Below are 15,613 nucleotides of genomic sequence, written 5' to 3' on the forward strand. Positions count from 1 at the left end.
GAAGTTCACGGTTCACGTACTGCTGAAGCCTGGCTTGGAGAATTTTGAGCATTAGTTTACTAGCGTGTGAGATGAGTGCAATTGTGCGGTAGTTTGAGCATTCTTTGGCATTGCCTTTCTTTGGGATTGGAATGAAAACTGACCTTTTCCAGTCCTGTGGCCAACGCTGAGTTTTCCAAATTTGCTGGCATATTGAGTGTGGCACTTTCACAGCAGCATCTTTCAGGATTTGAAATAGCTCAACTGGAATTCCATTACCTCCACTAGATTTGTTCATAGTGATGCTTTCCAAGGCCCACTTGACTTCACATTCCAGGATGTCTGGCTCTAGGTGAGTGATCACACCATCGTGATTATCTTGGTCGTGAAGATCTTTTTTTGTACAGTTCTCCTTTGTATTCTTGCCACCTCTTCTTAATATCTTCTGCTTCTGTTAGGTCCATAACATTTCTGTCCTTTATCGAGCCCATCTTTGCATGAAATGTTCCCTTGGTATCTCTAATTTCTTGAAGAGATCTCTGGACTTTCCCATTCTCTTATTTTCCTCTATTTCTTTGCATTGATCACTGAAGAAGGCTTTCTTATTTCTTCTTGCTATTCTTTGGAACTCTGCATTCAAATGAATATATCTTTACTTTTCTCCTTTGCTTTTTGCTTGTCTTCTTTTCACAGCTATTTGTAAGGCCTCCCCAGATAGCCATTTTGTTTTATTGCATTTCTTTTCCATAGGGATGGTCTGGATCCCTGTCTCCTGTACAATGTCACAAACCTCCGTCCATAGTTCATCAGGCACTCTGTCTATCAGATCTAATCCCTTAAATCTATTTCTCAGTTCCACTGTATAATCATAAGGAAACCTTACATAATGGTAAAAACAAAGAACTACATAGAGTTCACAAGTTTTTGAAAATCATATTCATGTCTGATTGTACATGTATATATATAGATATTTCCAAAAGGATATAATAATCTCATAGAGTCATGGCATCCAGCTTCAAATCCAGCTTTAAATCTGATGTTAAGCTCAGATATAAGTTGTCAACATCTGATAAAGTGCATATTTAGCTAAAATGTAATAAAAGGAGAAAAAGATGAGGATAAGTTTTTAATTTGAGACAAGAGGATAGAAAACTTCATCTCACTGTTAGGTTCAATCTCTAGGTCAGGGATTTCCCTGGAGAAGAGAATGGCAACCCATGCCAGTATTCTTGCCTGGAGAATTCCATGGACAGAGGAACCTGATGGCTGCAGTCCATGCGGTCACAGAGAGTCGAACATGACTGAGAGACTAACACACATATATATCTTAAAACATGATCCTAAAATATGGAAGAGAAATAACTCCAAAAGCTAGTAATGAACTAAGGCATGGGGGGTTTGGTTTTTTTTGGTTTTTTGCTATTTTGTTTTGTATTTTTACATCATCTGTACCCCCCTGTTTGTTCTTACCCATTTTGAACATATCTGAAATAAATGTGCAGATGGCCTTCCTTTATTCAAGACGTAGTCCTCTGCGGCCAATATCTTGTAAGTGTGGTTCAGGTGGGCAGGCAGAGAGAATTCCAAGCATTTTGCTAATGCATATAATTGTAGACCAGGCTTACTTTTATCAAAGTCTACCATCTATTAAGCAGTGCTAGGGATCTTGCCATTTATATTTTTCTATCCAGAAGGCTCTCTCTAGTCAGCAGTCTTCTGTGCTGTTTACCCTATTAGGATGTATGTCCTGGTTTCTGTTTGACCTCTGGCTCTTTTTTGGCTTCTAAACTGGTTTTAACCACTGACTTGGAAAAAGAACAATGGTCTGATGGGTTATGGGGAAGCATAGGCTACATCTCTCCTGAAATGATGTTAGGCAGAGAGTTCCTGAGAGGAGTTACATTAAATCCAGGAAAATACAGCTTTATTCATATCATATCTTATTATTTTCACAGACTTGTGTTTTAATATTATTATCTTGGTTCTCAATATCGATCTCCTCTAACCCTACCTGTGTCCAGGTTGGGTTAAGTAATCTTGGATTATAGGACACATGAGATAAACGTCCTCATCTTGTTTTATCCTCTTTATAATTTCAGAAAGTTTTCTTAATTCTGGTTCTAAAGGAAGCAGAACTTGACAGAATTAAGGTGATGATATTTCATTTTAGAGGCGTAAGCTCAAAACTATGAGAAAGGTGATGAAAAGTGAGGCAAAACAAGACACACTGCTTCTCTACCCTCTTCTGCTACATTTGTATGGGCACTGGTTTTTATTCTTTAGGAGGAACATTTTAAAACAGAAATCTAAGATCACCTGGTAGAAGATTTAAGTTCCTTCTTTTCAACATATACACTTTATTATTCTATTTTAATTATTACGTTTGAGTCTGTCTTTGAAGTCTCCATTTAATGCATCACTGTTTTTAATGGTTGTAATCACAAGAAGGTTGTAGTTCCATTTATAGAAAGAATGGCTAAATACCAAATTATAAAGCTAACACATAAAGTCTAAAAGATGGCTAAGAGTAGCCATTTATGTTTCTTATTTTTCTTATCAATGCTCCCTTTGATGTTCATCTTCCTCTCTATTTTTGCTGCCTTACAATGTGTTAGGTGTTCTAGCCCTTGATAAGGGAAGTTGAAAAATATGTGATGTGTTTTTTTGTTCTATCATATCACAAACTAAAATATGTACTCTAAAAGACAAACTTTTAAAGTGATCGTAATAGCTGTCTCTTAAAGATCATTCTGTATTCTATTATGTTTAAATCTTTATTTCCTTTGACTTAAGGAAAGTCTCATGATGGTCAATTTGTATTTCAGGCTTTTTCAAGGTTATCGTGATACTTTGTTATACATGATGGTTGCTTGTATTGGAGTAGTTGAGAGCACAGATGAAAAGGAATTGAAACATTTAAGACTTGGGGAACAGAATTGATAGGACTTTGTAATATAGAAGGTGTGTGAGAGGTGTAAAGAAATTATTTGTTTAAGCTAATTAAGGGAATGACAGTTTTTGTAATTTCCTCTGGTATAATCTTATTCATACACAAGCACAGGTGTGTTCCATTATTTCAATTTTGATTCTAATGTATTTAAGACCAATTAATATAGTTTTGAGTATTTTATATGCAATTATCATGTCCTCTATCATCACAATGATTTATTAACATTTTTGAAATTTGTTAAAATTTGAATATTTTATAGGTGTTTGTTATAATGGTATTATCCAGCTTGGTTTTTAAAAGTCTTATTAAGATAATTGGATAAAGACATTAAACCTATAAATTAATACTTGTAAGCAAGATACATGATTTGTGTCTCTAAATTGCTAAACGTGTTTTACATGTCTTAATACTACTTTTAGAGCTGTCTTTTCTCACCTTGAAGTATATTGATTTACAATGTTGTGTTAGTCTCAAGTGTACAGCAAAGTGATTCCATTTTACATATATCCATATATTCTTTTTCAGATTCTTTACTCTTAGGAGCACTATAAAATATCGAGTATAGTTCTCTGTACTATATAGTAGGTACTTGTTATTTATTTTATACATAGTATTGTTTATATATTAATCCCAGATTCCTAATTTATCCCTTGCTCCTTCTCCCCTTTGGTTAACCATACATTTATTTTCTATGTCTGTGAATCTGTTTATTTTCTGTATTTATTATTTAGGTTCATTTATATCATCTTTTAGATTCCACATGTAAGTAATATCATGGTATATACTATATCTGTTTTGGCTTACTTCTCTTAGCATAGTAATCTTTCAGTTCAATTCAGTCGCTCAGTCATGTCCGACTCTTTGCGACCCCATGAATCACAGCACGCCAGGCTTCCCTGTCCATCACCATCTCCCGGAGTTTACCCAAACTCATGTCCATCGAGTCAGTGATGCCATCCAGCCATCTCATCCTCTGTCATCCCCTTCTCCTCCTGCCCCCAATCCCTCCCAACATCGGGGTCTTTTCCAACGAGTCAACTCTTCACATGAGGTGGCCAAAGTATTGGAGTTTCAGCTTCAGCCTTAGTCCTTCCAACACCCAGCACTGATCTCCCTTAGGATGGACTGGTTGGATCTCCTTGCAGTCCAAGGAACTCTCAAGAGTCTTCTCCAACACCACAGTTCAAAAGTATCAATTCTTCGGTGCTCAGCTTTCTTCACAGTCCAACTCTCACATTCATACATGACCACTGGAAAAACCATAGCCTTGACTAGATGGAATCAATAAGAACAGTAGGGGAAACTGAAAAAAAAAAGTATCAATTCTTCGGCACTCAGCTTTCTTCACAGTCCAACTGTCACATCCATACATGACCACTAGAAAAACCATAGCCTTGACTAGATGGACTTTTGTTGGCAAAGTAATGTCTTGCTTTTTAATATGCTATCTAGGTTGGTCATAACTTTCCTTCCAAGGGGTAAGCATCTTTTAATTTCATGGCTGCAATCACCATCTGCAGTGATTTTGGAGCCCCAAAAATAAAGTCTGACACTGTTTCCACTGTTTCTCAATCTATTTCTCATGAAGTGATGGGACCAGATGGCATGATTTTCGTTTTCTGAATGTTGAGCTTTAAGCCAACTTTTTCACTCTCCTCTTTCACTTTCATCAAGAGGCTTTTGAGTTCCTCTTCACTTTCTGCCATAAGGGTGGTGTCATCTGCATATCTGAGGTTATTGATATTTCTCCCGGCAATCTTAATTCCAGTTTGTGCTTCTTCCAGCCCAGCGTTTCTCATGATGTACTCGGCATATAAGTTAAATAAGTGGGGTAGGTTCATCCATATTACTGCAAATGACATTATTTCAATCTCTTTTATGACTGAGTAATATTTCTTTATATATATATATATATATATATATATACACACACACATGTGTATATATTGATACATGTGTATATGAATACATATGTACCATATCATTTTTATCTATCCATATACTCAATACTGTTTTAATATATATAAGCCACATACACTGTTGTTCTCTAAAAACAGATTGGTTGCCAAATATTTTCTCTACTTTTATTATTGCTAGTGTAAGGAAATGTGCTAATTTTATTCATTTATATTTGTATAATTTATTGTGCCTTTATTTTTTCCTTTCCATATATATTTGGTTTTTATCAGAATCATCATTTAAATTTTCATGCTTCAAGAAAAATTATTAAATTATACAATATTAATAATAGGCTTTGTTACCTTGATTTTTATTTGAATGAGAAGAAGTATTTCTCTTATTTTTAACATAATCTCTCCTCATTCATACATGCTCTATACAGTCAGCAAAAAATAGATTGGGAGCTGACTGTGGCTCAGATCATGAACTCCTTGTTGCAAAATTCAGACTTACATTGAGGAAAGTAGGGAAAACTATTAGACCATCCAGGTATGACCTAAATCAAATCCTTGGCAATTATATGGTGGAATTGACAAAAAGATTCAAGGGATTAGATCTGATAGACAGAGTGCCTGAAGAACTATGGATGAAGGTTCATGACACTGTACAGGAAGCAGTGATCAACACCATCCCCAAGAGAAAGAAATGCAAAAAGGCAAAATGGTTGTTGATGAGGAGGCCTTAAAAATAGCTGAAAAAATAAGAGAAGTGAAAGGCAAAGGAGAAAAGGAAAGATATACACATTTGAATGCAGAGTTCCAAAGAACAGCAAGGAGAGATAAACAAGCTTTCCTCAGTGATCAATGCAAAGAAATAGAGGAAAACAATAGTATGGGAAAGACTAGAGATCTCTTCAAGAAATTAGAGATACCAAGGGAATATTTCATGCAAAGATGGGAACAATAAAGGACAGAAATGGTATGGACCTAACTGAAGGAGAAGATATTAAGAAGAGGTGGCAAGAATACACAGAAGAACTATACAAAAAAGATCTTTATGACCCAGATAACCATGATAGTGTGATCACTCACCTAGAGCCAGACATCCTGGAATGTAAAGTCAAGTGGGCCTTAGGAAGCATCACTGTGAACAAAGCTAGTGGAGGTGATAGAAGTCCAGTTGAGCTATTTCAAATCCTGAAAGACGATGCTGTGAAAGTGCTGCACTCAATATGCCAGCAGATTTGGAAAACTCAGCAGTAGCCACAAGACTAGAAAAAGTGTTTTCATTCCAATCCCAAAGAAAGGCAATGCCAAAGAATGCTCAAACTACCACACAATTGCACTCATCTCACATGCTAGCAAAGGAATGCTCAAAATTCTCCAAGCCAGGCTTCAACAGTACATGAACTGTGAACTTTCCGATGTTCAAGCTGGATTTAGAAAAGGTAGAGGAACCCTAGCTCAAATTGCCAATATCCATTGGATCATCAAAAAAGCAAGAGAGTTCCAGAAAAATATCTACTTTATTGACTATCCCAAAGCCTTTGACTGTATGGATCACATCAAACTGTGGAAAATTCTTCAAGAGATAAGAATACCAGACCACGTTACCTGCCTCCTGAGAAATCTGTATGCAGGTCAAGAAGCAATAGTTAGAACTGGAAATAAAACAACAGACTGGTTCCAGATTGGGAAAGGAGTACATTAAGGCTGTATATTGTCTCCCTGCTTAATTAAGTTATATGCATGTGAAATGTACATGCTGGATGAAGGGTACATCATGCAAAATGCTGGGCTGGATGAAGCAAAAGCTGGAATCAAGATTGCTGGGAGAAATATCAATAACAGATACACAGATAACCCCAAGAAATGATAAAGGATGGCAGAAAATAAGAACTAAAGAGTCTCTTGATGAAAGTGAAAGAGGAGAGCAGAAAAGTTGACTTAAAATTCAACATTCAGAATACTAAGATCATGGCATCCAGTCCCATCACTTTATGGCAAATAGATGGGAAAACAATGGAAACAGTGAGAGGCTTTATGTTTGGGGGCTCAAAAATCACTACAGGTGGTGACTGCAGCCATGAAATTAAAAAACACTTACCCCTTGGAAGGAAAGTTATGATCAACCTAGACAGCGTATTAAAAAGCAGAGACATTACTTTGCTAACAAAGGTCCATCTAGTCAAAGCTATGGTTTTTCCAGTAGTCATGTATCGATGTGAGAGTTGGAGCATAAAGAAAGCTGAGCGCAAAAGAATTGATGCTTTTGAACTGTGGTGTTGGAGAAGACTCTTAAAGAGTCCCTTGGACTGCACAGAGGTCAAACCAGTCTATCCTAAAGGAAATCAGTCCTGAATATTCATTGGAAGGACTGATGTTGAAGCTGAAACTCCAGTACTTTGGCCACCTGATGGGAAGAACTGACTCATTGTAAAAGACCCTGATTCTGGCAATGATTGAAGGCAGGAGGAGAAGGGGACAACAGAAGTTGAGATGGTTGGAAGGCATCACCGACTTGATGGACATGAGTTTGAGCAAGCTCAGAATTTGGGGGATGTTCAGGGAAGCCTGCTGTGCTGCAGTCCATGGGGTCGCAACGAGTTGGACACAACTGAGCAACTGAATAGACTCCTCATTCATGACTGCTCTTGGAGTAGCTTTGCAGAAATAATAGACTTCTCCAAAGCATGAACTATTATTTTGAGGAATATCATTCAAATGCAGGAATTTAAAAATAGTGAAAAGTGATAATTTTCAGAAATATTCCCGAGTTTTGCCCAATCTCATTGCAAAGAGTAGTTTGGCTGCTTCTGAAGTCTTTACCACACCAGATTCTATATCTGTTGGTTCCAGAATCATAGAGCAATTTATCTGGAAGCTGAAACCATTTCAGGACACACCAACTTTCAGATTATTGGCTAAGAATTAAAAAATAAAGAGGAGTGAAGTGGGGGATATAAACTAGCCAAGTGTGATAATTTGAGTGATGAAGAGGAGTCTGTTTACAGACTCACTGAGATATATTTTGAGATGTGTTGAAGGAACACAGTTTGGCTGAGGGGGTTGAAAGGAGAGCAGTAGAGCAAAGGGAATTATTTATGAGATCCCTCAAAGCTAGTGGTTGTACATTTATAAAGCCCAACACCCTGAAGCAAATAATACAGAATCTCAGCTATAATAGTACTGAAGCTTTTGAATAGAACAAGAGAAATTTCTGGTGACTGTGCACAGAAATATAAGCTGCAGCATTTATAAAAATCAGCAGGAGTCATTGAAATCAGTCATGAGTTACAATTAATTCTTATGGGATAGATTCTTCCTATATGTGAAGGGGACTAGATACAGAAAAGAGAATTAGTTTTCTGTTTAAGAGCATCATTTTTGTTGTTTAAAAATGATGTGATGAATAGATAAGTATGTTTCTGTATAAATTATGAAGAAATTTCAAAAAAGGACTGATAAAATTCTTGTATGCAATTTCATAAATTTGATAATTTTCATTTTCAAAAGTTTGTATTAGGCTTATTTTTGTTAACCCTTTTTTATAATAAATATTATTTTTATTTCAAACAAGAGAGTAGTGAAAAGAGGTAACATGTTCACTGTGGAAGAGGACCAGTAACTTGTTCAAGGTCACAGTAAAAGACTTAGAAACAAAAGAAGACATTTTAAAATTTTCTTGAGATTTTTAAATAGAGTAGAAAGAAAGGAGTTAAGTGTGACAATTTTAATTGGGCTTTCCTTGTGGCTCAGCTGGTGAAGAATTTGCCTGCAATGTGGCAGACCTGGGTTCAATTCCTAGGTTGGGAAGATCCCCTGGAGAAGGGAAAGGTGCTCCAGTATTCTGGCCAGGAGAACTCCATGGACTGTATAGTCCAAGCAGTCGCAAAGAGTCAGACATGACTGAGCGACCTTCACTCACTCACTCCGGAAGAGAGGAGTTAAGTGTGACAATTTTAATTGAGCCAAGATACGAAACACAGAAAGCCTTTAAATTGGAATGATTACACATACAAAATTTTCTTTCAGTGTTTGTTTCTATGTTCCAGACAGCGGCAGTGGTGAATCCCAGTTTTGTGAGAGCTTAAACTCAGACAGTTTGCAAGACATCTTTAGGTAAAAAGTAATACAAAATGATTTTCAAAAGTTATATTTGATAAAAGATACATATTTAATGAAAATAGATAATACTAAATTTTAAATAACTGACACAAACATAGTAAAATTAAGGAAAAAAAAAAAACTTTAATTTTGTGACACACTATACTTATTTTGAGGCGGGCATAGCAACCCACTCCAATGTTCTTGCCTGGAGACTCCCCATGGATGAAGGAGCCTGGTAGGCTAATCTCCAATATTCTTAAAGACTTCTCTAGTTTTTCCAATTCTATTGTTTTCCTCTATTTCTTTGCCTTGTTCATTTACAATGGCCTTCTTTTTTCTCTCCTTCCTATTCTTTGGAACACTGCATTCATTCGGGTATTTATTTCCCTTTCTCCCTTGCCTTTCACTTCTTCTCTTTCCTCAGTTATTTGTAAGGCCCCCTAAGACAACAACTTTGCCTCTTTGAATTTCCTTTTCTTTGGAATGGTTTTAGATACTGCCTCATGTATGATATTATGAACCTCGATCCATCATTTTTCAAACACACTCTCTACCAGTTCTAATCCTCTGAATCTGTCACCTCCACCATATAGTCATAAGGGATTATATTTAGATTAAAGCTGATCTAATGATTTTCCCTGCTTTCTTCAATTTAAGCCTGGATTTTACAATAAGGACCTCATGATCTGAGCCACAGTCAGCTGAAAGTCTCCTTAGGCCACAGCAAAAAAAATTGCTGAGTTGTGGAAATAGATCAGAATTTAGGGAAGCTAAGGTGGCAAGAATTCACAAGAAAGAGTACTAAAGAAAAGAAATCTACACATAGGACTCTGGCTGAGTCTTTTGATTGGTATGAAGCAGTATATGCTTATGAAGAAATCACCTAAAGCCAAGACACACCAACAGCAGGACACAAATCCCAGATGTCATGAGGGTGCAGCGTAGGTAGAGTGGAGAAAACCTACCAAGATACTACAGATCATATAAAATACACAGAAGCATTATGCCTTATTAGTGGGGCCAAGTTTTACCTAGGAAAGGTTACACTAGTTTCTGGGAGATTAAACATGCAAAAAAAATCACACATTGAAAGGATCAAATCATTTTTAAGTAATGTAACTAAGTCAAAGCTAAAAATATTTCAAAGAATATTACCATCCTCCCCAATATATCTTGCACCAAGTAAAGTTCAAATGTATGCGATTCAATTATTAAACATACCAAAAAACATAAAAATAACAATTATGCACATCAAGAAATAATTCTAGATTTGGAAATTAAAAAAATTATTAGACAGTATAATTATCACAGCTATTTAAAAGATTTCAGTGGTGACGGTAGAAACAAAACATACACATGATAAAGAAATATCTGAAAGTACCAAAAAGACACATATCAAACTTAGAAGAATAAATATGTAACTTTAGAGAATATCAGCTTATATATCAGCTTAGACATTGCATTCAAATAGAAGCTATCCACAATTTTAAAAAACCTGAGCAAACTAAACTGTGTTCCATCAATGATCTATAAGTCGGCATTAAGCATCTTAATATTTGTGTAGGGTCCCAGAAAGAGAAGTTAAGTGTGTGAAGACAGCAGAAAAATAAACTAAATCATTGCTTACAATTTTCAAAAATTGACAAAACCCCTAAACATAAATTTCAAAACCAAGAATTTCAAACACCAGCCACACTAAACATGGAGAAAATCACACCAATACTCATTATGCTACAAATGTTCAGTGCTAACAATGAAGAGGAATCATAAAAGTGGCTGAGAAGAAAGACATATTGTCCAGAAGAGAGAGACATGTCCAAAGGAGCAGAGGCTTACAGAACATTTTTTTTAAATGAAGTAAGCCATTATGTTGTAAAGCAACATCCTTATGATTTTTAAAGAAACTTTCAAACTTACAACAAATAAAGGGAGAAAAGCCATTGGCTGCAGACCAGGATTTTAAGAAACATGAAGTTCTTCAGGTAGAAGGAAAATGATACCAGGTGGACATTCAGGCCTACAGAAAGAATAATTACTGAAAATGATAGATAATGTGGTAAATATAAAATATATTGTATTTAAAGAATCTTACAGAAATTTCAAAGTTTAAAGCAAAAACCAATACTTTTAACAAGTATTGGAGTGTGTAGCATATATAGAAGTAAAACAGTAGGGCAATGATTGTGTGAGCACCAGATTATGCAAAATAGGATACTCTGATACTATTTTACTGTAAATGAAATAATATTGAGTGTTGACTATGATGACTAACACACTATAAGCCCTAATATAACCAATAAAAATCAGAACAAAGGTACAGCAGTAAGAAAAAGCCAGTGAAATAAAGTGGAATGATATAAAACTCAAGCAAAATAAAAAGAGAACAAAAGTAGATGATTAAAATAGAAAACAGTTACTAATATGGTAGGTTTAAATCCAAATATATTAATAATCACACCTTGTAAATTATTTAAACATCCAAATTAAAAGGCAGAGACTGTCAGTTTAGATTAAAATACTTAAAACAACTACTACAGCAAAAGGCACAACCATTTGAATAACCGATCAGTTTAAGAATGAAAGAAGATACTGTGCCTGTATTAGTGGAAATAAAACTAGCCTGGCTATATTATTATTAAAATAGTTATATATGATTGGTGGGAGCAGAAACTGATACAGTCCCTTTGGAAAATATTTCAACAGTTTCTTTTCAAGCTAAATACATAATTATCATTTGACCCAGAAATTGCACAACTTAGCTATTTACCCAATAGAACTGAAAGTATTTTTGCCAAAAAAACTGTAGGTGTTTATACTATCTTTATACATAAACTCCCTCAACTGGAAACAACCAAAATGTCCTTTAAATGATGAATGGATAAGCAGTGTTACCCTCAGACATTAAAATACTGCTCCACAGTAAATCCAAAGTCCAGATTCAATTTCAACATGAATTACATCACAAATGCATTATGCATAGTAACGGAAAATACACAGTGTTCGGATGATAATGTGTTACTTCACATGCAGTGTAATTATACAACAGCATACTTCTACTTCCCCTTATTTTGTGCTTATGTCGTTGTTGAATATTTCACTTCTACATATGCTCACATATCTGTTGTATAAATATATGGGAATGTTATGGCTGAATAATAGCGTAGGTGCACATCTCCCTTTTTAAGAAACTTCTGCTGTTTTCCCAATGAACTGTACCATTTTACATTGTCATCAGAAGTTTGAGAATTCCAATTACTCCAATTTCTACCAGTTTTTTGGTATAGTCAGTGTTTTTTAATTTTAGCTTTCTAGTGTGTTAAATGGAATGCCATTATGGCAAAACTTTGAACAATAATAATATATTAGAAATTATTTGTATATTAATGCAAATGAATAATGATAATATCTTTCCATTTGGCTATGGCCATTAAATATAAATTACTAGGTATAATAGTGAATTTAGCACAGTCACGGAACATACGATTGGTATTAAAAAGTATAATTGCATTTCTATGTATCAACAAAAACACATAGGAAAGAATATTGTATACAGTGCCATCAAAGAAACAAAAATGCAGTGTCAAATATCTGTAGAATAAGTATAAGGAAATGTACGCAAGATCTCACTGAGAACTGCAAAAATTTGATGAGGGCCAAAATTAGCCAAGGCAATTTGAAGAAAAAGAACAAAGCTGGAAGGATTACATTATCAGATATCAAGCCTAAAGCTATACTTTTACAAGTGTTCAACAGAGCATAGAGAGGAAAAAAACATTTAACAATAATCTGATTCTCGACAAAGGGAACACATCAGAGCAGTAGGTGTTTATAAAAATATTTCAGTAAAGTTGCTACATCAATTGGATATACCAGTGAGATAAAAATAAATCTTGGCTTCTACACTATTCACAGGTTTTGCTATTCACACATTGTAAAAAAAAGTTCTAGATAGATTTAATACTTAAATATTATGTGAGAAAAAATTAAAAAACAAGCCTTCATTACCTAAGATAGTAATGAATTTCTTAAGATAAAAACAGTTGGCTATAAAAAAATGTGTTGAAACAACTTAATCTGAAGAATTTCTGTTTATCAAATAATAGCCTTAAGAGTGAAATAGAAGCAATAGTGTGAGAGAAGATATTTTAATAATATGTCTAACATTAATTATATAGTATCTATAATATTACATTAAATTTATCTACAAATAAATAAGTCAAAGAGAGAAAACCCAGTATAAATATGGGCAAAGGATAAGATCTTTTAAAAGCTTTTCACAGGAAAGGATATTTAAGTGGCCAAATAACATGAAAAGATGTTCTACTTCAGAAAAGGAAGTGAAAACTTCATGGTGATACCTCTCCATACTCAAAAAGATGGCTAAATTTTAATTAGTGAAATCTGATAAGGAAGAACCAACCAAACTCTCATATACTGCTGGTGGGAGATACATACTCTGGTCAATACTGGTACAGTTGAACCACTTTATATGTATACTTTATAGCCTAGAAGTTCCACTGTATGTTTATATACAGAGTACTAAAATAAAAATAGAATAATCCTGTAAATTTATCAAAATCTTCAGAGCAAGACTACCTGTAATAATAAAGGCTATTGACAGCAGACAGAAAATTAAATTCTAGTCATTCCACATAATAGAATGTTATATAGCAAATAGAATGAAAGATCCACTGTGTGTAGGAGTAAAGTTGAATCTCATAAACATAATGTTGAGTGAAAGAAGCCAGGCACAAGACAGTGTCTTAAGATTTCATTTATAGGAAGGGCAAAAACAGGCAAAGCTAACCTGTGCTGTTAGAAGTCAGCAGAGTGCTTACCCTTTGAGTGGTAGGAGTGCCTCAGAAAGGAAACACTCAAGGTTTTTCTTGAGCATTAGACATATTCTTTGTGTATATTTTTACAATGCAAGGGATGATTTGCATGGGTATGTTCAGTTGTGAAAATGTGTCTCCTCTTTTCTTTCTCCTCCAACTTTTCTTCTGTTTGCTAAAACAGAACATCGTATGCAGTATAGAAGAAAATGCAATTTGACCTCCTACAGAACATTTGGACATGAGGCATATTATCTGGCAGTTGATTAGTTGGGCTGTAGTGGACTATTGGCTGATCCCTTGGGGTATCAGCTGTGATTGTCTTATGTAATTCAGTTCATTCTCAGAATCACTGATTAGTGGCTCCACGTTCAAAAATAGATATTAGAGGGAGAGAAGCCATTTTAAAGCTCTCAATTATTATCTGTGATGCCTAGCTCTCTGGGATTAAATTTCTTTGTCATATGCATTGCTTCCAGGTAGTTGGCTGCAAAGTAGCTGTATCATAAAACAATCAAAATTATGACTGAATATATGCAGATATTAAGTCCGAAGCATTCAGGCACTTACAGGCCGGTTATCTGGCACCATTATATTCTTAAATTACTAAGTTTTTAGGGTATATTTTAATTATCACAGGTAATTAAAAATTATGCTATCCAGATAAGATTAAAAAATTGTGGCCTATATTACATGGAAAACTCCTTGATACTCTGTATTAGGTTTGCAATGATGCACACATTTCAGTATCATCCTTTATTATTCTTTGAAGTGCTCCTAGATATTGATTCGTTTGGGGTGTTCAGTAAATTTAATAAATAAAAAATATTGAGAGACATACTGCTGCGGTAAGGAAATTTCCTATTTATATACGCATTAACTTAAGTTATGGAGTAATGGATTCTAGTTCGGTTCAAAGGCAAATCAATGTCATACAGAATGGGGCAATAAAACCATGCCCCATAAAACTTTTCCTGAATATCAGCCAAATCATGGAATATTTGGCAGAATTCCTAGAGTTTTCTTGCAGAATACAGCTTTAGAATTTCTTTAAATGCTCATAAGAACATTTAATGTACATGTTGCCAGTAAACTAGAAAGCTTCAATAACTTTTCATTACCCTGATATTCAGAAGCCAGTCATTATTTTCAGCAGCTCCAAACATTTGGATCAGAAAATAAGTTGTATTCTCTCAGAAAACTAGATTTTTTGTGTCATGAGAGTGCGCTACCATAGAGCTCCCATGGTCTGGTCTGAGTAGTCTGAATGAAATGTGGAGATTACTTAAAGCAGTGAGTGGCTGAAACTGAGAAGAGGTGACAAATGAGAATTGAATGGATATAGATTTAGAGCTTTAACCCTAATTTCCCAAAAGTATGAGGCAAGGAAATGCAGATGAATAGAAGATTCTCAAACAACATGGAAATCCAGAACATTAAACAAAATACTTTAAAGAATTTTGAAGAGAACTAGGACAGTTGTTGTACCTGTTGGGCTTAGATGCTCTAGTATCCTCAGAGAAAATGATAGGTTTTAAAAATGGAGTCAGGCAGAGTAACCAAATTTCCATGATTGGAAGTGAGAAATTTTTAAACCCTAGACAGGTGTAAAGAGCTGACTCATTGGAAAAGACCCTGATGCTGGGAAATATTGAGGGTAGGAAGAGAAGGGGGCAACCAGAGGATGAGATAGTTGGATGGCATCATCAACTCAATGGACATGAATTTGAGCAAACTCTGGGAGAAAATGAAGAACTGAGAAGCCTGGTGTGCTACAGTCCATGGGGCCTAAAGGGTCCGAAGAGACTTAGCAACAACAGACACCCAGAAATATTATCATGGTA

The sequence above is a fragment of the Bos javanicus genome, chromosome 4 (assembly GCF_032452875.1).
Source record: "Bos javanicus breed banteng chromosome 4, ARS-OSU_banteng_1.0, whole genome shotgun sequence".
Lineage (NCBI taxonomy): Eukaryota > Metazoa > Chordata > Mammalia > Artiodactyla > Bovidae > Bos > Bos javanicus.